The sequence below is a fragment of the Pieris brassicae genome, chromosome Z (genome assembly GCF_905147105.1).
Source record: "Pieris brassicae chromosome Z, ilPieBrab1.1, whole genome shotgun sequence".
NCBI lineage: Eukaryota > Metazoa > Arthropoda > Insecta > Lepidoptera > Pieridae > Pieris > Pieris brassicae.
The window spans coordinates 4,433,032-4,459,189 of record NC_059680.1 but is presented as its reverse complement, the minus strand read 5'-3'; the positions used below and the strand labels follow the sequence as shown (position 1 = coordinate 4,459,189).

General features: G+C 34.0%; 1 long non-coding RNA gene across 1 annotated transcript; it reads right to left on the bottom strand.

Annotated features, from left to right (window-relative positions):
• Nucleotides 1-2,352: 2,352 nt before the first annotated feature.
• Nucleotides 2,353-24,470, bottom strand: LOC123718672. The gene is made up of 6 exons (XR_006755049.1): nt 24,236-24,470; nt 19,695-19,770; nt 17,308-17,365; nt 17,100-17,190; nt 16,786-16,848; nt 2,353-2,428 (listed from the first exon to the last, which is right to left on the bottom strand). It is a non-coding gene; the product is annotated as an uncharacterized LOC123718672 (long non-coding RNA).
• Nucleotides 24,471-26,158: the final 1,688 nt, after the last annotated feature.

The window sequence follows — 26,158 nt, the reverse complement described above, 5'->3', positions numbered from 1 at the left end:
TAGCAATATGTCCTGTATTACTAACTATTTAAGCCCTGACGTCGGATTGAGAATCTGATGAAAGATAATTAATATTATGAACAGGTTGCATGGGATGCTTTGTACAAAAATACACGCTCAGTTTACAATACAATCTAAATATTAGGTCCTTACATATGAAATTGGCGTATTTCGTACTGGCCACTTTTATCACGATGTTCTCCTCTTTAGTAAGGAATTCCAAATTCAAATTTGTACAGCTATTCTCATACTATATACTCATGTATTTGTGCTTCGATGACCGTCATTCATTTGTTTTCTTCTTCTGTTTTTTCTGTTTGCGTCACTCATTTTACAAAATGGAAAACTTAAAGTATCGCATTATTTACGAGTACGAGTTCCACCGTGGCACTAGTGCTGCGGAAACGACTCGAAGGGTGAATGATGTGTATGGCGGTCATGTTGCAAAAGAAAACACAGTTCGTTTTTGGTTCCAACGTTTTCGTTTTGGAAATTTCGACCTGCAGAACGAGCCCCGTGGACGGCCAGAGAACCCAAGTTGATAATGAAGTATTGCAGGCTATTGTGGTAGCGGATCCATCGCAAACCACGTCCGAATTAGCTGCAGGCTGCGGTGTTAGTGATAAAACTGTTTTAATTCACTTGAAGCAAATTGGTAAGATTAAACCAGCTTGAAAGGTGGGTACCTCACGAATTGACTGAAGCAAACCGGCAAACGCGCGTCGACTGCTGCGTTACATTACTGAACCGGCACAATAATGAAGGTATTTTAAACCGAATCATTACCTGTGATGAAAAATGGATTCTTTACGATAATCGGAAGCGCTCAGCGCAATGTTTGGATCCTGGCCAGCCAGCCAAATCCTGCCCCAAGCGAAAATTAACCCGAAAAAAGTTACTTGTAAACGTTTGGTGGACTAGTGCCGGTATTGTTCAATGCAGTTTTCTCGAATCTGGCCAGACTATTATGGCTGATGTCTATTGTCAGCAATTGCAAACCATGATGGAAAAACTAGCGGCTAAACAACCTAGGCTGGTCAATCACTCCACGCCACTGCTACTTCACGACAACGCTAGACCCAGACACACTGCACAACAGACGGCTACCAAATTAGAAGAGCTTCAATTGGAATGTCTAAGACATCCTCCGTACTCTCCGGACCTTGCTCCAACAGATTACCATTTTTTTCGATATTTGGACAACTTCCACGTCCAAATCGCCTTCACAGATTTTATTGATTCCCGTCCGACTGGTTTTTTTAGTAAAGGGACCTATGAGATGGCAAAAGTGCGTAGAAAGCAATGGTTCATACTTTGATTAATTAAATATTTATACATTATATTTAAAAATATTCGACTTTTTGTTCCTCCCATACAAAACGCCAATTTCATATGTAAGGACCTAATATTAACATGTTGTACCGGAAACTAAATGATTGATAACATACATTTGTACCTACATATGGAAAAATATCAATAACAGGTTATTGGAGTGAAAAGCAAAATTCTCCGTTACTAAAGAAAATTAGTAATCTAATTACATATTTCTTAATGTTTCTCGAAATCTGGGACCTCTGCCTGAAAAATGCACCAAGTTCGACTCAAGTCTATATTTGCCGAGATTTAACTGCTTATGCTTTCCCTTTCTGACGTAATAAATGAGAAGCCATGTGTTCTTCAACTTCTAAACTATTTAAAACTAAAAGGCTAGAAGCCGGGGTTCGTACCAACGAATGCACGTTCAACCCACGAGGCCAAGTTATTTAAATAACTGATAAATATGAAACTACCATTTTTATTTTAGGTCCACATCTTGGTAGTCACTCGCTTTTGACTCATCAATCTTGAGTAAACATTACAAGTCCCGAAAAGCTCTTCCTTTACTTGCTTACGAATAAAACGATCTGTCTAACAGATATAACTTGTCTAGAGCTCGGTACTTTTTAATTGAGACTAAGCAGAAAGCTGTTTCATATCACAACCAATTAGTACAACCTTATTATTGAAATAAAAGCATAAAAACAAACGCTTTCATAACTACAAAGTCCTTTCTATAACCAGACACAAGAACTGAACTGTTGTAAAAATTATGCATGCAGTCCAGTATTTTAATTTTTCAAAGGAATATTCGTTTTTACTTTTTACATATTCTAGTGCTTTCATTAATTGTCCCTATATTGGTTTTGTGAAAATATCGTCGAATGTAAAGAGACAAAGAAGATTATTCAGAATTTAATTAAATACATGCGAATCAAAGGATTCTCTGATTTCTTTATTTGATTTTCATTTGTATTTGGCATGAATAAATTTTTATTGATGTAGCGCCTGGTTGGATGAAATAAAATTCATTTATAAATCCAATATGTATATTTCGCAGTTAACAATAAATTTTTACACGCTGTCTTCTTTTGATCGCCACATCTGGGACCTGTAAATTAGACAAATATCGTATATAAAAATTCATAAAAGTTGAGATAAACACAATTTATTTTGCTTTCAAAGTGTTACAAATATTCTTGAAGTTCTGCGAAGTGTGGCGATAGAGAAGTCAACAAAGCTGGCTGTGATATGTGGATTCTGATAACATGTCACAACCTCTTTGTCTGCGTCTCCATCACCAATATCCGTTGGTTTAGATCTATGGCGCTTGTCGCTCATCAAAGCTGGCTGTGATATGATTATAACATATAACAACCACTTTGTGAGAAACACGCACCGCATACCAGTCTGGAGCGTTTCTTCTCTTGTTATCAATGATGTACTATCTCGCAGCCCAACTCGTCAAAAGTGGCTGTGATATGACACACGCATTTCACAACCATTTTGGCGAATAGGCCACTGACTACACGCTGAAACTGTAGGATTATTCATAGTGACATCGGTCTCAATAAACCGACCACATCAAAGTGGCTGTGATATGAAGACGGAGACATTTCACAGACGCTTTGACCGGCTAGGCTCGAGAAATAATTCGTGATGGGTTCGTGTGGTATCAAGGTGGAGTCGTGCTCATCAAAGCTGGCTGTGATAGTTACTTTGTGATCTATGACAGACCGGCTTCGATGCCACGGCTTCGCACCTAATCTTCTTGCTCTGTAGATAATTAACACTAATTCCGAATATAATATATATATATATATATGTAACAATTGACAAATATCTATAATAATAGAAAGTATTTAAAAAGGATGTCATATATGCAGGACAAAATAAGGTACTTAAAATAAAATAAAAATACTAAATGTTCTTCCCATTCGCTAATCCTATTACGGTAATATGTTTTAAGTTACGTTAAAAGTTAAGTTAATAGTGCACAGAATGCCACTGGCCACTACAAGAGTACTTTTCAGTAAGTCGTGGTATGAGTTTATACTGTTAAGATTAATTCAATTTGCAATATAGTTAATATTAATATATGAACTGTGTGATTTTATTTGAATTCAAATCACACTCCCTCGAGTACGCATGATAACATTGTAATCTAAATCTAAAGGGCAGACGTGGTTGAAAATACATAATTTTGAATATAAATGAAATAAATAATATTTATACCTTCACATTTGCTGTATATACCCTAAGGCCTCTGACAATAGTAGGTAATATTTATGAACAACGCGTTCCAACTACCGATGTACATTTTAAGTACTACTTTATACGACAAATACAGTAACCGCACGAAATAAAAACAGCAATGGCTTGTAGGGAAATTTAATAAATCCGCGTGTAGGATTCCAGCCTTCGCCTTTGCCTCAGGTCAATGCCCTTGTCATTGACTCACTGCGTAGAAAGTGCGCGATCCGAGAATTGTATGTGATTAAACAAGATAAATCTGAAATTTAATTAGCATAGGTCTGGCTTATTACATTTTTCATCATTGCTTCTTTAATAAAGAAATGAACGGAATTGCGCTAAAAATAAATGTTTGATCTTTTAAGGATTCTCAAAAGGAATTTAAAATTATATGTAAATGGTCGACAAATTGTACCTACCTACTCATTATAAATAAAGTAAAAAATATTAACATGTACACATACAACAAATATATACACATTAGCTTTAAATTAATCACAACAGTCAAAAATTCATACCACAATAAGCACAATATACTATCGTTAAACTGCAAATGGTAAATTGGTACGAAGTTTGTAATAAATTTACCAAACTTCAGACGAATGAGTAAGAACGGTAACAAGCAAGACACGTATAACATACAGCCACGCTTCTTTACGACTAAGCCATATACCCACAGTTTTCGCAGTGTTTTATTAATCCACATCGCTTCACTGAACTGTTAATATGTTAGAATTAAACGAACGCAAAGCTCTCTATAACAAATCTATATTACTTGACTGCAGTTTGCCTACGTAACTCAAGTAGTGTTTTGTTTAATTATAACTGTGGGTGTACAGAAAAAAGGGTAGTGGCTACCTCCCATCTTTAAAGCGAAAAGTGACAGTTGATTGGTCACGTAAGACCTCTCTTTAGACCACCGCAAAAAACATAACGATGTATTTGTATATAATTAGGTACTACGATAGTATTATTTATTTACCTATTGCATACATACAAAGTTTAAAAACATTCTTTAGACGTAACTAAAATTAAGCTCAAATGTTACACCATATGTTAAAGATATATATATATATATATATATATATATATATATACACATATAAAAAGCAAAGGAACCTTCGGGTATCAACTATCTTCGGCGGAGAGGTGCTCACTCCGCATGAAAGACAAGGTAGTGAGAATTGGTGATGTACTGGACATCTCGCTACCCATGTCTTTCAAACGGCTGAGAGCAATTCTTCATGTCTTCTTTGGCCTGTGGAGGATGGAAAGTATGAAGGTATACAGTCCCTTAGTCTCTAACCAGAAGGCCACGGTGGCTGATGACGGCAGGTCGCATATATGGTCAACGGTTAGAAGCAGACTCAGTTTCCGCACTTAGACTCACACTCGGCTCGAATCCTTTGTCGTATTGTTGAAATAGCTATTTTGTGGGTATTCCTTGTCCGTGCTAATAATACTACGAGATTGCGTGTGCATCCAATGAGTAAAAACTGCGTTCGCGGTGTATCGGAACTGATCACTAATTAATCTCCAGTAAGTCGGAGTATGGAATGGTGTTGTGCTAAACGTGGCTAAGGGCTGACCAGGCTCCCGTTGAAGCCGAAAGCTCTGGTTGGTTTATGCTTAAGGTAGGAGTGACAACGTTATACTTCCCGGCTTTCAGAACAAAAGGAGGATCCGGAATATTGATAACTTTAATGCAAGTAGGTGTGTGACAATGTGTGAGTAACAATTATTGTTTTGTAAATCTAGCATGGGACTCCATAAATAAGTGAGACGGTTATCAGTCGGGCCAGAAGATGAAAATTACTTACAATTTAAACAGATTTAACAAGATGATATTAGCACAATACATTTTGTACAGATTAATATTTTTGTTGAATAATAATAATCATTTTTATGAAATAAATAAAGTTAAATCTCTAAAATAAACTAAAAATACCTATTTGATATAGTGCGGTGTTAAAAATATTTGTTTTACAACGAATAAATAATTATTTATTTTTACAGATAGTAAATTACCAAATTATAATACATATTTCTATTAAATTATATATTGTCAATAAATTTTCGTCTTTAGGCAACCAAATTACAATACTATAATGATAAAATTACACACAGTGTAAACTCTATAGAACGACACTCAAGGGACCGTGAAAATTTTGACGTTAGAAAAAGTTGTCGTTAAATGGAAAGAAGAAAAATCTAATTAGAAAAAGTTTATTTCAGACTAGTGTTAGATCATAAAACACAAATCTTATTTGAACGCTTTGCGTTTGCGTATAGTCTGTTATTTTCTACCGACGTCTTTTGCTGAACCAGAAATTATGTTGTATTTGTTTAGTTATATTATTCATATCTTGCGATATTGAGGCTTCTTCGTGATAAATCAAGAAATCCCAATTTGTAAACAAGTGAAGGTATTTCTTAGAAAGTTCGGTACGTATGTTGCCGATAGTCGAGTTTATTACAGGCTAGGACAAGCGACAAAATAACGCACACAGTTTCCTAGTTACTCCGCAGTAAAATAAAATAAATGCGGTTAGACAAAGTGATACGAGACAAGAATAAAATATCGAAGATTTTTGTCTGGGGCCGTTCAAGTATTACGTTTGATTTTCTAGATTGATTGCTGATACGTCAACAGTAATTATTTACTTTTTTACACATATTACCCACACATTGTCTATGCCTGAAAACGTAATGCATTTTCGAGGATTCTTACAAGAAACTTTTACTTTTGCTGACAAGATGAAGGTAGATAAATTGGAGTAAATCTGCTTACGTAATACTTGAACGACCAGTAACATTAAGAAATATGATAAAAAATAGATAGTCTGTAACATTAATTAATGTAAAACGCACGAAGTTTTCTAGTTCTAGTTGAGGTTTCCATAAAAGCACTGCAAATAAAGCATTCTAAGCGTCATTAGTTACACTCTTATAATATTACAATCTTACTGGTCACCTCCACTATAGTATGGAACAATTGTTACAACTATGAATGTTAAGTACAAACTAGAATTAGATCGGTAAATACATAGTGTATTTACTTAGACTGACTAGAATGACTGTTACAGTAAAATGCTGAATACAGTATGTATTTACTAATATAATTCTATTTTGTCTTAACTAAAGCACTTATATCATTTTATCTCAGCATTTCACAGTAACATTCATATAAATAAATATAAACGTTGGACTGCTTTTTGTTACTAAAAACTGTTAGCATTCCTAAGTCAAACTCGTGCTAAAAATCGGTACAATTTTTCTAACTTCTCACCCCTTAAATAATTTAGATAACTTGATGTAATCGGAAGAATCTTGCTATGTGTATCCATAAATTTATTCAACATCTATAAAATAGCATTATCTGTAGTCCTGTTCCCACATACCCAATATAAAAGAGACAGATGTATCACGGACCATTCAATAACAATCAGTCGTCTGGATGGCGCCGCAAACTGCATACTTTCACCCCGATCACCCCTGCGCTTCACAAGTTACGTCACACATTCACACATCATAATATGTATATGACTCGTGAGTATCAGTTGTAAGAGTACAAATAAAATAAATAAGCCACGATGGCGATTGTTACGATTGTTTACTACGGTTGGTATTTGTACTACGTACGTTATAAATTGTTTTGTCGTTCATTTAGAGATTAAAATTGTAGAATTAAGTTAAATAGAAAAAATGTGTGTGTGTACTAAACATGTAAGAAGTGAAAGTTTGTTATGACCTTATTTTACGAAAAATGATCTATTCTATGTAAATTTAGAGAAATTGGTTAAATAAAGTTAAATTACATAAAGTTTAACAAAAGGCTTTTATTATCATAAACATGAATACAAATAATACAATTACTTCATTTTACCTTATTACTAATAAGATTATTACAAAATTTCATTATTAATGGCTTCGAATCAACCGTGGGTAGGGACAAGAGAAAGATGGTGCGTAACTTAAAAATGTGACGGTATTTTTTTTTCCAACGCCGATAAAGATTTCACTGCTCTGTGCTTCCTTTAACTTCTTAGCTAATTTCACTGTTGATATGATTATTAACAATAAATAATTTATTTGATAACTCAATATGTATTATGAACTTGATCTCTTCGTAAAAGACATAGATTATTGTATTATTTATTCTAAATAAAACTTATATCATAAAATAAATAATTATAATTTGGTTGCAACGGAATCGATAATAATTAGAAATAATCATTTGTGTCGAGCAAAGACTATTATATATGTAATCAGGTCCTTTTTAGCCCCAATTTTCTGTATCTGTTTTGTGGCCATTTGTCAATTTAATAGGCAAGTTGGTGATGAGGCCCTTGTGCCTGACACACGCCGTCTTTTTAGGTCTAAGGTAAGCTGGTTTCCTTATGTTTTCCTTCATCTTTTGAGCGAATGTAAAATACGCACATAGAAAGAAAGTCAATTGGTGCAGAACTTGGAATTGAACCTACGATCTCAAGGCTGAGAGTCGCACGCTGACGCATTCAAGTACACTTTTAAACTAACTTAATTTTATACGGAAAACTTTTGCAGGTAAATGAAGTATGAAGTCTTTAAAACGGTAACCAATTACCTACCTCTAGGTACTTTAATTAGCATTCCCCAGTATTAATCAAATAACTGCGTCATAAGGTATTTTATTTACTCAAAGGATTTTTATTGTGATTTTTTTTTAATTCATTCTTGATTTATTTCGTCATAAAAACACAGCTCTTCGAAGTGATAATCTTTAAACTAATAAATAATTTGTTAAAACTTTATTCTGATTGCTTCATACATCTTATTATACATACATATATGTAAAGAAAGTGTACATTTTTACACTTGCTTTATACAACTCACTTGAGCAGTGTTGGCCTAGTAGCTTCAGCGTGCGGCGCTCATCCCTGAGCTCGTAGGTTTGATACCCAGCTGTGCACCAATGGATTTTCTTTCTATGTGCGCATTTAACATTAGCTCGAACGGTGAAGGAAAACATCGTGAGAAAACCGACTTGTCTTATACCGAAAAATTCGACGGCGTGCGTCAGGCACAGAAGGCTGATCACCTACTTGCCTATTCAATTTACAAATGATCATGAAACAGATACATAAATCTGAGGCCCAGACCTAAAAATGGTTGTAGCGCCATTGTTTTTTTTTTTCACTATTCCTATCCGTACCTATGTCTACTGGCTTCCTTCCCTAAGCCAATATCGTTTCGACGCCCTTCCATTGCTTACTTCAACGCACAACGTACTAATTTAAAAAAAAACCCTAAGTTAATGGAACAAGGTTAAATATTAAATTTTCCGATAAATGCAAAATCAAATCAATAATACATCAGGCCAATTATTTGATAAAACTCTGAACGTAAATAATAATTGTTAGCCTAGTCAACAGTGATGTTTATCAATAAATAATATTGACACATTTGTGTCAATTAAAATTATATTAAAATAAACACACATATCTTTGTTGATAAACCGAAATTTATGTTTTGTTATTACGTATTGTATTTTGTATACAATATTGTATTAATTTTGCGAATACTAATGCATCGGTGTATATAAAACAACGTACAGTAGTACTTAGTTAACTAGTACTATGTAGTTTTCTCTCTTGTCTAGTTTTAATTTCTTTTTTTGAACACGGACTATATTGCATCTGTATAATTCACTTAACTTCTTCTTTGTGAGGAAAGATTTTATTTAAAATAATATTTACTTGCATACATTACAATATGGAAGTATTTCCTTTAAGTCTTAAAAAGTAGCTTTTCACAGGGTTTGGAAAAGAAACTTATAAGAATGCTATATACCATATGTAATATATCGGCATAATTTTTTAATACTAGGCGAACGTACCGCCTAACAACTAATGTCTTGTTACCGATTAGATGAACTTTATTTATGATTTTATGAAAGTAATACAAAATACATATTAAGTTCACCACCGAATTGGAAAAACTCAACGTTACAATGTGCCTTGTTTTGTTGTATATTTTATACAAAATAATATTCTGCACTCATACATATTTGGCAACCATATGTCAATCCTTTGTCATCACTGACATAATTCTACATATATTGCTGAGGTAACTTGTAAATTCGAAAGCTTTATGTAAATACGTAATTTAATTTGAAGGGAGCGATTGCCGTATCGACAGGAAGAACATTAAAGGTTTGACAGTTACGAAACCCACGAATATTTAGTATTGGTAATTCTTGTTTAGGTCTTTATTTTTTCGTAAATTTTATTAGTGCTATTCGGGGCGGAAATAAATACAACAAATCAAAAACCATGACAATCGGTCCAGCCGTTTTTGAGTTATAAGTATTCGAACAAACCCGACTTTGTTATGTAATAGGATTAAAAAGGGCCGGACACTCATATTGCCAGAAGTCTAGCAAGTGCGTTTCCGGCCTTTTATGAACCGGTACGCTTTTTTCTTTAAGGACCCTAATTCGAAATAAGATTAATGCCTAATTATTAGGTCCCAATATTGTTCAACTGAATTTGAAGACGCTTTCATAGTTTTAATAAAAATATTTTTGTCTGACATTTTACTTGAAATTTATGAAGCGTGCTTGGACTAATTTGAAAGAGAGAAAGATTTAAAACACAAGTTAACATATTTACTCAATTTAACATAAAAAAAGTAATATTCTTAATGTTTCCTTCTGGGCTAATAGTCTGCAGAGGTAAGCAAGAGCGCCAGATATCTCGCGTTTCTATAAACATCACTTATTTGACTGGTAACCTTTACCGTAAGCGTTACGCTTCATAAATTTTCAAAGACACGAAAAATTTATTAACCAACCCCGAAGTCACCAAACTGGTACAACTATTGGTGTCATTAATATATACCTAGTGAGAGAAGGAGTCTGTTGCACAGTGCTGTCTCATAGTAAATTTAGTCAACATGGCACTTGTTATCTATTCTATGTAAAAGTGCAACTTATAATTAAGCCAACTGCAACTGTAGGTTGACTTATATGGAACAAGTTTATACGCAAATATAGGTATTTATTATTAAATGTCATTTCCGCAAATGCAGCTGCAAAACAAGGCTGAGACATGTAAATCTTTTATTGCAACGTAGTTTCAATCATGTATTATTCGACGAAACTGTTTGATATTCAGTTAAGCGTTGCTTCCATTTAAGCTTCGATTCTACTAATTCAATAAGGCGTTCATACATCTACAATAATTTTGCACAATATTTTAATTGATACCCTCTGTGAATCCAAACGTTCAAAAATTTAGCAATAAGATTGACAAACCATTCACGTCAATATTTTCATGAGAGAAACATTTCTGACGACGAAGTTATGGCTGCAGCCATGATTTTGTTGAGAAAAAAAAAGAATAATTGCGCAATTTTGCAATATCATCCCTACACTGCTAATAGTATTGTACAATCAACTATATTGTGCAATATTATTGTTGATGTATGGGCTGCCTAAAGCGTTAATGACTTTATTGCGCATTTGGCTTATCGGCAATGAATTAAGCAATGAATTAGTTAATACCAATCATTATTAATAACTGTTAACTCCATTTGCTTAATGATAGTACCTCAAAGTCGAACTCTAATCCTAAGAGTTAGCACTAAATAAGACTGCCGTTTGTCAATAACGTATTGGATTTTGATATACGGGAATGATAGTTCAAGACTCGTCGGTAAATTTAGATCGGAATAAAACATTTCATCATGTGTCCTATGTCTGCCATGCAAGCATATTAGTTACCCCCGCTATTTTTAAACGATCCCCCTAGACTCCACGTCTGCGTTTAACTTTTATCCGCCTCAATCATCATTAACAATGACAGCTAGACTGAAATAAGCCATATATGTGTAGTGCTTTTATAAATTCTCAGTAATTTAATTTTTAACCGGTATTATTTTCTTACTGTTCTGTTTAAAACATCTCTCAGGACATACAACTTTAATAGATTATCAAAGTGTGCTTGTCGTAAAAGCACTACAATACATTTTAGTGCTTTTACGACACGATTACGAGTACGATTTAAACATACGAAAGTACAATTTATAGTAAAACTAATTTAATAATGTAATCGCTATTAATATTAATCTGACGCGAGTTAGCGCCGGGTTAGACGCCACTGCATTGCCATTCATTGTCGACTTAGGAATCTTGATTTGTTAGTGCTTCAAAGCAAATATTTTGATACACGTTTTAACCGGCTTTACTTTCATCTACGTTATGCATTACGTTACGGTAATTTGCAGGACATGACATGAGCAAGTCTTCAGGAAGTGACAAGAATCCCCTACTGTATCGCAGCCACGGTCAAAGGGGTAAGGAGGAAAACCACAGGGGATATTGTATGATCTAGAGTTGCCCGGGATATATATAAATGGAGAGAGCTAGAAGAGACCTATGTGTCCCAAGACACACTGTAGACAAAATATTTTGTTCTGTACAGAGCAAAATGTTGTATGGTCACAGAAATAGAAGGCATATATTAATATGGATAGGGAAAGTTGTTTTCATGAGGCAAAGTAAATATTACACGCGTTTCTTAAAGCTACTCATATGACATGAATTAATCGACAAAATGGGACTTAAATATATTGTACCTAGCACCCAGGTACCCAGCATGAATTAATGTAATTTGGAATAATAAAGTGATTGAAAATATCAAAGAATAACGAATATGTTCAGTGTTAAGTACCTTACAAGTTCATTTAAAATGTAACGAATATTTAAATTAAAATTCAATAAAAACGTAACATATTAAAAAAACCCGCTAGAGTTGTGATGTGTGAGAACATGATGAACATCGTTCAGGCCGATTAAGTTGGCTGCGCGACATATATACCATTTTAGCAATACTCTTTTACTGTGTTGTTACGGAGCTTTGTTATAGCTGGGAATAACTTTTATTTATAATAAAATTGTCCCAAAATCTCTAACGCATATGAAGAACTAACACATTTTTATAAACTATACTAACAAACATTTATTATTTTATACTTAACAACGGTGTGACATTTTTACTCCGATTGTATCTATTGTTCGTTGGCCTAGCGGTTCCAGCCTGCGACTCTCATCCCGCGTGAGAGTTTTGATCCCCGGCTGTGCACCAATGATCTTTCGGTCTATGCACTACCAACATTTGCTTCAACTTGAAGGGAAATATCGTGAGGAAACCGGCATAGTTTGGACATAAAAAAGGTCGACGCAGTGTGTTAGGTACAGAAGGCTGATTGGCTAATAAAAAAATAATCACGAAACAGATACATCAATCTGAGGCCCACTTACAACAAGCCACTGGTTTTTCTTTTGTTTACTTAAGTAACTGTGACCTCTTAATGAACGTCTCTGTGTATTAAATTATATTTCATTTGAATTAACATAGCTTAAAATTTAACTGTCCTTGTACGCAATTTCGGAAGAGTTTATATGTAGCTTAACGCTGCCACGACTTTTAATTCTATTAGCACATTAACACCATGCTATTAGTTCATATATATTTTATTACATTAACGCCATAAGTCTCTTGTCTGTTTTAAAATGCAAGTTGCCACCTAATATAATACAAATAACGTTTAAATTTTTCAATTACGTCTAAGGCTTTGAATTCTAAGAAACCTTTTAGTGTTAATAATTTGTAAGAGGCATAAATTATTTTAAGCCTAAATTAAATTAATGATCTAATAGTAATTTAAATAATCCTTTAATATCTTCGTTTATAAATGCATATTTTCATTTTTTAGATAGTTTTAGATAAGGGTTTGCAGACACATCCCTCAAATTATATAAATGTAGAACTATCCAATCCCATGAATATTGTAAATAACATGGAATTTAAATTTCCCGTATTCTCGTTTGCATATTTCAGGTTTCGACGTGTAAATCCTGTCAACGCATAAAGGGGCTCAAGCTGTCAAAACCTTTCCGCTGTGTTAACGAAGTAAATAATGAAATCAAAACGCCATGTTGATGAAAATACCTACGTAAAAGCGTAAACAGCTATTGATGATTCTCATAATTGAATAAATGTTAAAGTTACAATACAAATATATGACATATATAAAAAAATCTTAATATTTTTACGTTTATCAACAATTTTGAGACATAAATTATATACAGTCAAACCTAGATAAGTAAGAGCTGGGCCGAAAAATATCTATTAATTGGAGTATTTACCAGGTCCCACCATTTTGACCTCGTAAATACTCTATGAATGAGAAATATAAAACCTGTATAAGCGACAGTCATTTGTCACACGTTAACCTCTGAAAGAGATAGATTGATATCACCTATACCTCTATAAGCGACACTTGAACGCGTTTAAGATTTTTTATTTATAACACATGCCTAAATTTCAATTCCCTTATTTAATTCAAACCAAATGTGCGTTTGTTATTGTTTTGTTGTTATCTATAGTTCGAGAAACTCATTCTATTGAAAAGTCCAAACGTGATTTGTTTTCAAGCTTTTCACAGTGAGTTCATAAAAAGCAGTTGTTTAAAGGCATTTGAGACGCTTCACAAATTTTAATTATGAACTTGAAAAACATACACGAAATTATCCTTATCCAGGTTTAACTGTATGGTACCGAACTAGATTTGATTATCGCGATTAAATAAACATTATTTTGCAATAAAGGATTTATTTGTTAAAACAATTAATATATATAGTATAAATATATACTACGCATGAATAGGCAAGTCACCCACAAGACGGGTATGTATCCTTAGTACGGGAAATGGCGTCTCGACAAAACGTAACAACTGTTAATAAAAATCAATATCGATGAAACGGCTCAAATAGTCTTTCCGCCAACGTTGGTTTTGTTCCCTTTGGAGTAGAGACACCGACGCTAATTAAAGATTTAAGTCGGCGCCTGTTAGATAGTACTGGTGACCCCCGAGCTTGTGCTTTCCTCGCTCAACGAATAAGTATTTCGATATTGATGAAATGATTGTATGATTTTTTATGTACTGGATACAAAGATTGTAGGTTTTTAATGGATTTTTAGACTTAAAGAGGAATTAATTGGGAGATAGATTTATGATTTAAAAGGTTATAGTTTACTTCATGCCTTGAATTCATTCATCATCACTACTATGTATTATACTAAAATCCCTAAATCTATAGTTAAGGTGTTATACATATAATATTATTATTTATAACTTATATATACATATATAGTAGTTGTTACATTGTATGTGTAGTAGATTGAAAAATCACATGTCTTTTGTGGCGATGCGGATGGAAAATTGATTTGAATTCTTACAATAGCTTCTAGGAAGGCTTTTAGAAAAATTGTTGATGTTCAAATAAAGTAATAATGTTTATGTGGACGACATATGTATATACGATGTAACAACTTATATATATACTAATAATAACACCTTAACTATACAAAAATATGTACTTATTCCTACTACTTCATATAAGAAGATTATTTAACTATTTCAATTTTAAATACAGTCAAAACCGTTTACGACGACATCGTTTAAACAATATACCGGTTATATTGACCAAAATCAAAGGTCCTGCCTAAATTTTATTGTTATAAATACTTAATAACAACGTCATCGGCTGTTACGACTATTGGTTTTTTTCGACCAAATATAAGTAGTCCCTTCGATGACGTTATAACAGATTTTAACATATATTTTTTAGATTAAAAAAGATAAGGGCAGTGTCAGTTTCTTCCAATTTCTTTGTAAGACAAAAACTTAGCGAATGCCAGTTCTTCTCGGTCTACTAGCCCCTAAATTTGGGAACTATTAGTAAATGGAAATTTGATTGTAAGTTTTTTTGTAATATTTACGTTCATAAGTATATAAATTCGATTAATAAGTTAGCATTGGAAAACGAAATATTTTAACTTATTGCTCAGCTAATACCTATGCATATATTTCCATATAATATACACCGTAAGACTTTGTTTAGATAGAGGTTTTAAGGTATCAAACGAAATATTGATAAGCTCTTATTTATTAAACTATGTTCTGTGATAACTATGTAACTCAGTCATAATTAAATATTGCTTTCTGACACCTATTGAATACTATTTAATAAATGAAGTCATGTTTTTACACGTTAATCGGAATATTCAGAACCCTTGTAGATACAGAATAAGAATAGTAACAAAGTTAAACGAAAAACATCTCTAGTCGAATCGTAGACACTCGTATTTCCGTTTCACCAATCACAATCAAACGACAAATGCCATTGTTTCGTCTTTTGTTTTATATTCTCAACTCCTAAATAAAGTTCCCTTTAGCATAAATCTTTCGATAATCTTATGAAGTATTATACGTATGGAATTTTGTCCGTAATTTGAACTATTCAAAAGTTAATGTACTTTTGTTATCGTTTTTTAGTTGCGAATACGTAGCAATGCTCACCTTGTCATACAAAAATAACAACTGTTGTTTATAGAACGCTGTCAGGCATGTCTCGTGCTTTGTAAAAATTTTTTCATGTCAACAAAGCCTGAACATTTTGTCAAAGATGATAGACGAATATAGTCGTTACCTATACATTTATCTATTGATGGTGATTGAGTACAAAAAGCGATCCACATGTCTTCGAACTTAGCTAAAGCTTGATAAATAAATTTTTATATATGATTTACATCTCGATAGATTTTGGGTATAAAATTGTTTAATAGTTGACATTATTCCACAATTATCTGGCTCGATAATACGTAGTAATCTTACTGAAGTTTGTAAATAATAATAATGGATTACGTTACAAGCTAACATGAACCAATACAAAATAGATATGAATTATTACACATTATACACAAATTATTAACACGATTACGAAATCATTAACATAAATTATAATCTATTTCGGATACATTTTAAACGAGTCAATATAATATACATTAAGTCAATGCAAAATAATTACAAATACAAAACGCATAGCAGGTATAATAAAAAAATGTGTACCTAAAAACCAACAAATAAATGCCTTATTGGAGGATACAAAATGGAGAAATTTGGTTTTTCAATTCATACATATAACACCAAACTTCCTTTGTAAATCAGTTCAAAATTCACCTTGATGTATGTGGTAACCATATATATATTTTATTCAACATTAAATCGATAGTGAGTGACTGTATCGCAATTACATCGTCAAAAATTCAAACAATAACCTCGTAGAAATCAATTTCAAACTTCTCCATTTTTAATATTTCGACCTACCTGTATTTGTGCACTGTTGTTAGCTGGCGTCACCAACGGTCTTGTCTGCTCGCCATCCAGCAGCTGCCAAAATGTTTTACGAAATCTATTCAATACTCCTTTTAAACGCTCAGCTTCGATCGCAGAGCTAGGGGTATCTAAGTGGTAATTATCTATCACAAATCAAGAATTTACATTTTTCGAAAATTGGATAGTTAACACTTAGATTAACATATAACAATTGCAACAGCAGCATTCGCTCAATATAACACAGTAGCAACGCAAACTAAAATACTTCAAATATATAAATTAATAAGAAATCAAATTTTAATTACCTGGCTATAGCTGGAGGCTGCAGGAAAAATGGAGGATGGAGGATGCTGAACTGCGGAGCTTTTAATCAATTTTCTTGCAGCAGCATACTATCTGAAACAATGAAAATAAAGGTTACACACGTTCTTTTTATTTTATGTTTCTTAACTAATCGCTCAGCTTAGATTAAGTCGCGTTTATATCGCATAGCGAAAAATTATTGAAACTTACCGATTTTCACCCGGAGAGCTTAAATCTCGTGCTCCTGAGATGCTGGCCTGCCGGATACCTGTAGCAGAAATTATATTATTAAGACAAACATTTACTTGAACAACAATTATTAGTGAACCGCTAAACAGTATTTGTCAAACATTTGCATGACAGAAAAAAAAATCTAACAAGAATTCTGAATCAAATGTCAAATGTTATGTATCTCTCCCATAGTTAATTTTGTATAATAATTATAATGTATGAGACCTTAACTATTCAATCATATGATATTCGTCTACATTATTGAAACCTTCAATGTATAATGGTGAATTGTTCACGTGATAGCTTTGATTTGGCCTATTGTATTGATTTTGCGTATCAAGTATTGTTGTAACAACGTTAAGATTTCTATGACAACAAGTACAGATTAACTGATAATACTTAATAAAAAATTATAATTATGATAAGACTCAATTGATCCCATATTCTTCCCTCTTATTGAAAAGCTAAGTTATTTAGAAATCGATCGGCTGACGCTTGCGCGTTGCGAACATTGGGAATTTGATACCAACTCTTTGCCGCTATTCGATTATTTTAATAAAACCATTGTTAACATATTAAAACATGATATTACTAATAGTACTAAGCTACTTTTAATTTTAAATCTAATCGTTTACATGAAAATTCAATAACAATACAACGCTTGTTGTGAACAACAGTTCAAGTTCATTACCACCTAATCCTAGGTATTAAACGCAGTTAGGTATAGCTACAATATAGCGCCCTGACCTCGGATAAAGTTAACGGATGGTGCATTGGAGTTCAACGCCTCGTCTTGTTTTTCCTTCAACTACATTGAAGGCGACGCGCCTGTCATCGGTTATAAAAGGTCACATTGTATGTTTTTAATGGGGTTTAACATATACGAATCAAATCGATTACAGTATATGTATACATTAATTATTTGATAAAATATATTACACTTGCGCACACTTTTATTGATGTATTTAAAAACAACAATCTAATTAGCGCAATCAATTCGTTAAACATACAGATGCACTTTCTTTCAAGCGTTACATATGTTAACCTTGTCCGTGTTTTGGTAGATTGTAGTTATCTATTACGCATTGAGCGAAGGTTGACCTCCATGCGACGACTTTGATAATGAAAACGCGCATGAACGGGCAATATTATCTCCGAAATAACACATAATTATTTTTACATTGGGTATCGTTCATTGAATTGTTAAGTTAAAAATAAACAGACATCAACACAAATTTATGGCAAGCTTTATAAGACAATATTCCATTTAAGATCACTATACGATTTTGTTATAAAGGTTTGTGAAATATATGGAAAGGACCAACGGGTATATACGAAGAGAGCGTTAGTGTAAAGCGAATGGAGAAAGAAAGACATGGAATAGAGATATTTGGAAAAATCTGGAGGAGACCTTTATCCGTGAAGGGGTTCCAATTAACGGTACTGAAGGAAGCAAATCTAAGCTTTTGTAATAATTGAAATTTAAACGGAATTTAATTAATTTATTTAATTTTGTGCCTAAAGATTTATAATCCAATATATTTATTATTTCTACCCGTTACATCAACAATACATCCCATTTAAAATTGAATCACCATAACCTAATGGAGCAGACTACTCATTGATATTTTCACTCTAGCCAATATTGGTTAAAATTTGGGAGCATTATTTACGTCGTCATATTATTAAGTGTTTTTAACCACAACGGAGCTTTGTCCATATCATTTGTCTAACTTACTACCACTTACTTAATCAAACTACCACTTAAATAGAAAGTTAATATTTATTTTCTTATATCTCTAATAAATCCCAACCATTATAAAGCCAAACAAGGAGATATGATTGCCGAAGTTCTACAGTATTTTTAGATAAGTTGATGAGATAAATTTAAATAAAAGATTAATATTACACCAATATTTTTAATGTATGTGAAATTTAAAAAGAAACTTTAAAAAAGCCAAACTTCGTCTAGGTATTTTTGTTAAAACCAAATATTTGTTATCTATAAATCGTAGATGTTAATGTATTGTTTAAAAATTGCGTTGCTACGCGGTTCAGACGCAGTTACCGAGCCTCGGGCAAATAGGCACGTTGGCAATCTCCCAAAGATTATAAACAGCAGCGGACGCCAACGTACAAGCGTTATTATTCGCAGTTTTAACAACGCAAAAAACATCTCTAAGGAAACAGATATTTCGTTCTTAATATCCAATAAACAGCATAAAAATAACGTTTAGCGTAGGTAAAAAACGTTATTTTTATAGTTTCAAATCTAGTTAACATGTAAATCTATAAAATTTAAGTATATATTTGTATTAAAACTTATAACCAAAGCTTACAAGTCCTAGTAAACTTCAAGTTCTTACCTCAAATCCCTATAACTCAAACAGGGTGCCATCATATGCCCAAAATCCTTGCTATAGTACCCCATTGTCATCGGATCTGAAACGAGTAAACATTAGGTATTAGCCTGCGAATATAATGTATAGAATATTTGGACCATATGATTCTGCAACTATCAAACAGCTTTTGCTTGCTAAGAGCCTTCGAGGTAAAAGTTTTGACCGTGCACATTTTGAAAGTTACTTCATTTACACTAGGGGCTTCAAAGCTGTAATTAAAAGGTCAAATACATACAGTTATCGTATTGTATCATAACCAAATATAATATAATTACAAATAATTAAAAGTAGATTAGACCTTTTATTTTTTACTGGATCTCGCGCTAACACTGCTTATAGAATTATTGCACAAATTCAAGAAGTTTTTTTGTGGATTTAAGGGATGATGTGAAGTGAACGACTACCTGGGTCCCGGACCGGTTTTAAACAGATGCTCTATATAGTTTTTACGGCAAAAAGTTTATAGTGCCCAATCCCACAAATTTGTTCTAGAATTATTCTACGAAACATTATCACGATATTTTCGAGTTAGGTATTACTTTCACAAGATCAAACGTGGGTACACACACAATGGGTAGCTAGCAAGCATTCTACCGGCACATTGTCACGTTGTATTGGTAATCTCATTACGAATCTTACAAACTGATGCTTGTGGCCAGTGACGAGTCAAGGTAAAATTTTCTACATGAAATAGATCATTGCAAGATGTACCCTATTGCGTGCAGCATCGCTCTAATGCTCGCAGCGGAAGTGTAGCGTGGCTTGGTGAGTTTTTTGAGGACCTCACATCCGCATCATTAAAATGCATACTATTCTCGTGTTTCTCTCAATGTTTTCGATATTTACGCTTCTGTTTAATAGTTGATTTCAACCACAATATAAACCGGTTATATAAACAACAATGTGTTAAAGACCGTGACAATTGGAACACGATTAGACTCCGTGTGAACACTTCTCCATCATTCATTACTAACATAACCTATAATCACAATATGAAGTAGACGACGCATTAAAGACTATGGCTATTTAATTATTTCTACAATTCCGCAGTTTTTAATTATCTACTAGAGACTAGTTGAATCAGATTACACAAGGTAGCTAGAAATTAATATCATCTAACTGCAAAACCTACTGTTAAAGAATATATTTCGATAGCAAATCTCTGTTGAATTCATTTTTATTTGATATCATTCAATAGTTGAACCAATCAATCTTGATTTTTATTTCTATCACTTATTGATTGACCACTCATTGGTATGAAATGGTTTGGCAACGATTTTTTATCCTGTTATCCTTGGAAAACCAAAGGTTAAATACATTTTTCGTAATCTTAATTCGCTTTCTATATTATATGTTGTCTTATTGGGCTCAGAAAATACTTATATTTTGCAAGACAAAATCGCAAAAAGAAATCGCGCGAAATTACATTCGCTCTTTCGCCCTTGATTGCTTACAACTTCGTTCACCTTACTCTTGACTTACATTGACAACCTTGTACTTTCTCAGAGTTTTTATTCAAAGTTCTTCGTAGTTATATCATCTATGGATAAGATTATTATGTGATGATACGGTGCTATAAAACGAATAGTATAAATGAGACATTTTATACCAAGTCACGTACGTACCACTTCACGTTTAACCATTGTTATGGACAGAGGATTTGACTACTTAGTCTTATAAAATAAATCAATTAAAAATTTAATCTTCTTTGCTAATGGGCTAGCATTGTTTTGTAACCATAATTATTTTACTATTGTTTATGTATGAATAGGTTAGTTTTAAAATGGAGATCTTGATTTCATTGAGTTGTTGATTGACTGGTTATATATATTATAAATGAAAGAATACAAAAGATTTATTTACAGACCAATATTGCACAGAAATGTCATGTGAAAGTTGAAACATTGAGGTTTTCTCTAGATACGAGTTGGAAGAGTTATTTATCACTCGTACTCATATTCAATGTTTTGTAGATTACAAATGTATATGTAAACAAAAAAGATATATTCATGTGCAAAATCAATAGAAATTATTCATTTGCGACCATTATAAAATGTTAAAATTTTATTAGAAAAAAAGAGGTCACTAAGAAAAACGAACTATTCTTTTTAATTATTATTATTATAACTATGTAGGTTAATATATTATTTAGGTAAATACTGTATATTTGAAGTCTTAGGTTACTAATAAACGTTTTTATTTTAACTAAAGAAACTATTTATTTTTTCTTTTGGTATTATTTATAAATAATACTTATTTGACTTTATTACGCACAACATTAAATTTCTCAAAAAATATGTATGACTCCAAATACGCTCTAAAAAGAATTTATTTATACTTATTAAAATTCCATTTGTCTTAAAAGACTATTTGATGAATGTATTTATTAAACAATTAAATTGAATTAAGTTCAAGCAATGGACTTCATTTTTCAACTCGACAATTATGGGGTTATGACACACATACTCATTCCCCACATACACGACTGTAACGGAACGAACACCGTTACAATCGGTACCGTTTAAACAGTATGTTCCCATCTTTAAACATTACCATGACTAATTGTATTATTTTAAGACAGCATAAGCTACACTAATTTCCAGAACACGAAAACTTTCGCTAAAGCTAAATATTGTACTTATCGAAAGAACTCCGCAAAAACATACGCGAGAGGAAAATTCAAGAGAAAAGCAAAATCATTGGTATGTTTGCGTGTAAAATCTATATCGTTACACCCCATTTCACACCTGGCCTCTCAATAACTCAAGTATGGCGATTGAATTGAAAACACTGATTTTCACCACCGGATGTCCTTAAATATTATCCTACATATAAATATGTACGTATAATATTTAAATAATGTCGTAGTAATTTTGGTAACAAATTTTTGGGTACATCATATACGAACAAATAATTTTATCAGTGCCGATACGACGCCATTAGTGAATGAGAGGAATTGATAACGACTCGTCCGTCGGAATGCGCACGCTGTTCAAAGGCATCTATAATGCGTAGATGGCGTTTTCCCCAGTCGCCACTTATACCACATGACTCTTCTTGACTAAATTCGACTACTTGCCTACCATTTTTTGATACCTATTTTCAGAGAAATTAGGCATCAAATGCATCGCAATGCAGATATTATTTTTTACTATGCCATTCTCATATTACACTGTTGTAACATGTGTTACAAAAAACCACATTAAAATGCCTACCATAATAATAAAAAAAAACAGAATAATAACATTAAGTGATAACTAAATGTCAATATTAAACGCGGATTTCATTGGATCACGAGAGGCCCAGTGAGGAGATCTGGTCATTGGCACGAAAGTCGCAAGGTCTTCGGCCACGCCATCTCGTGGCTATAACTGACCTAACACTAGACGCACCTTAACCGCAATCAAGGGTAGTATACACCTGGCGGTCGAAGCCGAGCCGACGCTGTTTTTTGTACGGTTAAGTTAGCTATATGACTACAAGTTTATTTTTATAGTGAACGCGCAGATGGCGCGAGCGCAGGGACTGAACCCGCAGCGGGCACTTAATTGTGCACCCAATGTTAATATACACAGAGCATTGAGCGTTGCACCACTCCCTGGCCCCGAGTTGTAAACAAACCAGGCGAGTGCAATGGCTGCCTGCCACTCCCCGCGGCCGCCGGGCCGACAACGCCATTCAACCGGGAAGTTCACGCTTTATTTTTAGCATCTCACAAAACGAACAACGCCGCACTAACGGAGCTTGCATGGACGCTCAGTCGTAACGGTGGAATCTACTTCTAGTAATATAGTAAACTACCAGTGCGAATTTTATTATATGCAACGTTTAGTAAACCGGGTGGAACAGTGTTATTTACGCTTGTATCGTATCTATGTTACTATGTATGCTATATTAAAACTATTATCACATCCAAAACATTGGGTTATTTATTATATTTATAGTGAAGGTAGTAAATAAATAACAATTTATTGAAATTTTTGTGGCAACATTTGACAAGATTAAATTTTGAATATAGTTTACACACAGGTCAATAGCCTTTGCCTGTGACAAGATAAGTTTCACTTAGAACTTTCTTACATGAAATGGTTCCGACCGTTACATTCAAACAACGGCATTGACATTGGACAGATAATGAGGGTTAAGCGAGGCGCGGCTAGGCCAAGAGCGTGGTACCGTTTCCGGGAATTGTCGTCTTCGGCAATGTTGGCGCTGACGGTTATGGTAGCGGCAGTGGACAGGCCTGAGTCAATGACCCGAAGAACAGAAGGGCGCGGGAGGGTGCGCGCGCACGCAGTCATGCCCCGCCTTTATTTATTACGCTACGCGCGGCGCGTTCGACGCCAGCAACGCGCCGCGGGGCGGAGGCCGCATTCCAGGCGGCGAGCCGCGGCCCCGCGCCGTGATCCGATGCATGCTGCTAAAATAACATGCCCGAACCATACACAGATCGACAGACGTCAGCGTCGAGTCACACTCTAAAATAAGTCAAGAAAATTACTCACTTTCAGGAACGATGCGAGCACGTGCGTTAACCTCATGCACCACTGCCACATATGTCATTCAGCATCACGAAATTCACTGTCTATGTTGAGAATAATTATTAAATTATTTGAATATTAGCGGTCGCGCCACAAAAATTATTATGATCGACACGAGAAGTTCACATGGCGCGCGGGAAGTGTCGTTCCGAATGGATTGAACACGCGTCGTCTTCGATAGCAGTATGACGCATCAGTGAACGCGCGGCGCGACCGTACGTGTGCGCAAGCAGAAGGGCGATGCGGGGAGAGGCTCCCCTCGCCCCGTAGCAGGCACCGTGCTGCCCCCTACCACCGGGCTCATCGACCGCGCTCGCCCTTACCGCGCCACGGCCTACAGTAGGTACTCCGTACTCCCATACCGCTTATCTTAAGGTTGTCAGACCTTTTCAGACCCTAAGCCTGCATATGGTGTAGTTTGTATATGGAGTCTGTAAAATATTTTTTTAACCAAAAATTTAATAATTCGTATTCACACTCATAAAATCTGCCTTTTGAATTTTGCTTAGCCATTAGTAATTACCCTCCAACACTCGTCGGCAAATGTTAACTTATATTACTTAATACGTCAAAAATAGTTCTTGGTACTTAAATATTTTATTAAAATAAAGTCTAGGTTAACCCTATTTTGTCCTATTTCAAAAACGGATACTATGGCAGGTCCTACATAATTTTAAATTGAAAGAACACTGGCCGATATTTATTATTTGTCACAAAATATAACCCAATATGCTTAAACGAATCCAAAAGATAAACCCAGCTGTCAATCAAATACATTCGTAATAAAAAATAAATAACAAAAACCACTGCGAGTCAAGAATGAATTACACCACACAAAATAAATGAACAGCTCACCAGTAGAGCACACCTTAGAAAGCTCCAACATTTTTGCGGATTCAATGAACTACTTTTTTGTCAGACGTCGCTCGCTGGAGTAAATCGCATTGTATTAAACAAACACGCGATAATGACACCTAATGTCTTTATTCAAGTCTAAATAGTAATTACGAGTTAGCGTTTGAAATCAAAAGTGCTTTAGAGTTTGTAATTAAATGGTAAGACGTTTAAACAATGGAATATAGAACCAATAATAATAATAAATTTTGGTTTGGAAAACGGGACACTCTCCTAATGATAAGAGATTCAACTGTAATCTTTAGCTTATTCATGTGCACAGGAGCTAATTAAAGATTAAAGTTGGGGCCTGGTAGATAGTACGGGTGTACCCAGAGATGGTACTTTTCTCGCTCAACGAATAAGTGTCGCAATACAGCAGGGAAATACTGCTTAATTTAAAGGTGCACTGCCACAGGGACCGAAATTTTTAATTTGCAGCGGTCTTGACCTAGTAGCTAGAGCGAACGACTGGCATTCTGTAGGTAGTGGGTTTGAACCCCTAATGTGGACTTTTTTTCTATTTGCGCCTTTTAAGAATCGCTCGTAAGGTGAAGAAAAGCATCATGAGGAAACCGGTATGACTCAGCGTAAAATTCTTGACATACATGAAGTCTTAGTTCGCGACAAGTCTCTCACCCTCTACACCCAAAATGTCGAAGGCGTGTGTCAGGCACAGAATGCCGATCACCTCAGTAGGTTATTAGAAAAAAAAAAACATTAAACAGATACCGAAATATGAGATAAACCCAGATTTATCGCGCCGCGATTTTTTTATATAAAGTTATTTTTACCGTCTCAAAACAAGGCCGTTCGTTACATGTGAAAAACTAAGAATAATAAAGATAAAAAAAAATGACGTTCCACGAAATAAGTTGGGTGGCAGTTGTTGTATGGAGATGTTTAATAAAACTCTTTGTTGGGTAACAATTGACTTTAATGGTTTAAAATATGAGCTTATAACTAACACAATTAGGGTAGAGGTGTTGAGAT